Here is a 3,584-nt window from a genome sequence, read left to right as displayed (position 1 = left end):
TGAAAATTATTTGTTAATAAATAAAATATATCATAGACTAAGATTAGATTTGTTGTTACACATATTAATTCTGCTATTGGGTAAATATATGTATATCTCAACTGTTTATAAAAATATAAATATCGAATACGTTACTATTAAAAATTTTGAGAATTATAATAATTTATTAATAATAATCAACTTTTTTAAATATTATTTAATGAATAAATCTTTTTAATTTTTTACTTTTCTCTACAAATTATTCTAAAATTATCAACATATTTAAAATTTTAAAAATTTAAATCTAATTTTAATAAGAATGATAATAAAAATATATAAAATTTTAATGTCTTCAAAAGTCTTTGTTTGAATTATAGAGATATTCCAATCCCTAATAAATTAAAATTTTGATAGAAATTTTTACATATTCAAATTAAATTGAGCATTTGTATAATACGCTATCGATTTTGAAGATATTAATTTTCAAAAAAAATCCATTTACATTATTTTATTTTAAACAGATGTTTTTTTACCCAACATCGATGATTCTTTTATTTAAAATTTTTTACGATGCCGGAAGTTACCCATGTTCTAATAAATTCTTCTCCAATGTTAATCAAATGACAACATTTAATCTCGCCATTTACTTTATGCATTTCTTCGTTTTGAAACATGACATATTTATCTGGCAAGGAACATATCTTTTTATGCATTTCCTGAAGTGTTGATATTATGATTAAGCGATTTGAGTTTTTTGCTCGTACTATTGAATCTGTCGTAAGTATCTATAACATTTAAATACCAAGCATTCAAACATTAAGTTTTATATACAAAAAAGCCTCAAACTATTATATATATCAATGAAATATATTGATAGTATATGTACCTTAAACAAGGTCTCTCCTATCGAATCTTTCAAAGTGACAACATTAAACTTAGTATTATATACCAAAGATTCAAATTTATCAAATGGTGGTACAAAACCACTTTTCGATAAAAACATAAATAACACAGCACCAAATGATGTGCATATCATAGAACAAAATAATCCCAACGATACTTCTAATATTCTTTCCATTGAGATACTCGGGACTATAGCCTACAGAATATTGCAATTATTCAAATTAATGATTTTTCTCATTGTGATTCTCAATGTGATAAAATAACATTTTAATTTGATTGAGTATATAATTAAATGTATATTTATAAATTTTTTGTACTATATATTATCATATAATAATATACATATTATTATATGTATAATCTGTAACGAACAATACTCGAATCAATTATTTGCTAATACATATCTTGGTTGTAGAAATTTCCAAAGTTATAAAATATATGTTCGCTGAAAGATACATTTTTACGTTTTTTCATTCTGTATGAAAATATTTTGTGTTAAAAAGGTGCATAGACTCAATAATACACACATAATCAATATAGTGCACCATATTTTCCAGCAGAAAATTTTTAACATCCATTCATCATCATGTATCATTTCTGGATGAATATATAATTGAATTCTATGAAATATTTTTTAATTATGACACTAATACTTTATCTTGTAACATAATTATTTATTAAATTATTAAATTAAGATTTAAATAAATGTTAAATCAAATAAACATTTAAAAAGTTTGATAAATTAACTTGTTTATCCAAAAATATATTGAAAATTCGGTAGCCACAAGTCGTGATATAAATGTTTCTAACTTCGGTATTGCCATAGTTTGATTGCGAAAAATAATACCTAATAATCGGTTTTTAAAAGATCTATCTTTTTCTGACATACCTAAACCATTTATATTCGCTTTCACTGGCTGTAATCTAAAAATATGAAATACCTATTTATTTTATGTTATTAATGTAAGATGTTATACAATAATCTATTTTCGCGATGTGAGATATATGCGCGGTCTTACGTAAAGTTTAACGATTCCGAAAGTAGATTCCATATTTCCCCACAGTCTCGTAACTTTTGTATTGTTATTGTAAAAATGAAGAAAATACGGCTCCTGAAATGTACATACAATCAACGAAATTATACAATTCATTAATTTATAATTCTTAATATGCCGTTATTTAATAAGTAACATTCATTGCCAACATAAAAGTATCATATACATATTCCAATGTGAAAATAAATATTCTTTATACTATTATTAATTTATACCATTTGTAATTCTTAAAAAATAAATCCTAGTTAAAACTAAAAGTGTTATAATGTTGTTATTATATCAACTATCTAATCTTTATTATGGATTTTTAAAAATCTCGTTTCTTAATATTAAGTATAGTAAAAAGAAATCCATTATTTTTGCATGAAATTGAATCGAAAAATAATGGATTTCTTTTTATTACACCAAATACTTATATTAGAAAAGATAATAGAATATTTTTTATAAGAGTATATAATATCTGAAAAGATGTTAAAATTTTGTAGTTGAAAATTGTGGATCTCGAGTGCTCGACTTTGTCTAAAACATTCTTGTTGCATCATCGCATAAGTCGGTACAATGGAAACTTTTGGCACAAAAATCTTTTGCGTTTTGCTCCAAATTCATTGTCGTAGACGATTATAAAATTCTATTTAATGAAACTAGAAGTAATGGTCATCTTATACAGACACATTTTTTTTTATAAAGCATTATAAAGATTTACAAGATTATTGCTTAGTGAATAACGCGTGATTTGAAATTTTTATGTATTTTTTACAAGTCCGTTAACATATTATTTTCGATCAATATTTAAAAAAAAATCTAAGTAACTTATTATCATGATCGGATTGATTTCTGTGATTAGAAGAAAAAAAGATGCATGCCATTATGTTACGTTAGATAAAAGTTGCGATCGATTTCTGCGCTTTTCAGTATTTTTCTTCTTATTTTACGTCTAATGAACAATAAAGATAGAATGATGATTACAACGCGCTTAAAGCGCGTTAGTGCTTTCCAAATCGACCACCAACTAAAATCTTATATCCTCAGATGTATTATTTTTCGTTTTTTTAGTATATTTTTTATTTTTATTGAATGTAAGCAATACGTGAAAAAGTAATTATGTCATCATATTTTAAATTTAACAAAAGTGACATAAGCAAAAAGTTGTATTTATACATATAGAAATATTATTATTTATTATATTATTATTTATTTCAATATCTAACTTTGACCATAATTGACGTTTAATTCTTTTATTTAGTTAATGTATTCATATAAACGTTCCGATTCTAAACTTAATGTGAAAATGAACAATAACAATAAAATAAATTTATCGTAAAAAAATATACTTTTTAGCTTTATTAAAATGGAAATATCCTATATCGGATTTTATATTACGTTTATATATAAGTGTATATGTAAGTCTTCCGTGACTAATCATTTTTAATCATTAAGTTATAATGTGAAATGCAATCATATGGCTATTTTATGCTTTGATGACATATTTTGATGTCATTATTAAATTAAATGCAAGTGTCAAAATGATGAAAATCATTTTTACGTATGTGATTTTTGTACATAGATACAATTAATAGTTTTATATATTTTACATTATATATATATTACTTATATATTGTAAATATAAAGGATTTATATAATCATATA

At 23.1% G+C, this 3,584-nt stretch overlaps 1 pseudogene; it reads right to left on the bottom strand.

Moving 5' to 3' along the window:
* Positions 1-508: 508 nt before the first annotated feature.
* Positions 509-1,057, bottom strand: LOC108694767 (annotated as a pseudogene).
* Between the last annotated feature and the right edge of the window lie 2,527 nt (positions 1,058-3,584).

This window comes from Atta colombica, unplaced genomic scaffold (assembly GCF_001594045.1).
Source record: "Atta colombica isolate Treedump-2 unplaced genomic scaffold, Acol1.0 scaffold125, whole genome shotgun sequence".
In the NCBI taxonomy this organism is placed as follows: Eukaryota; Metazoa; Arthropoda; class Insecta; order Hymenoptera; family Formicidae; genus Atta; species Atta colombica.
Note: the sequence above shows the minus strand (reverse complement) of the source record. Positions and strands in the feature narration are given on the sequence as shown.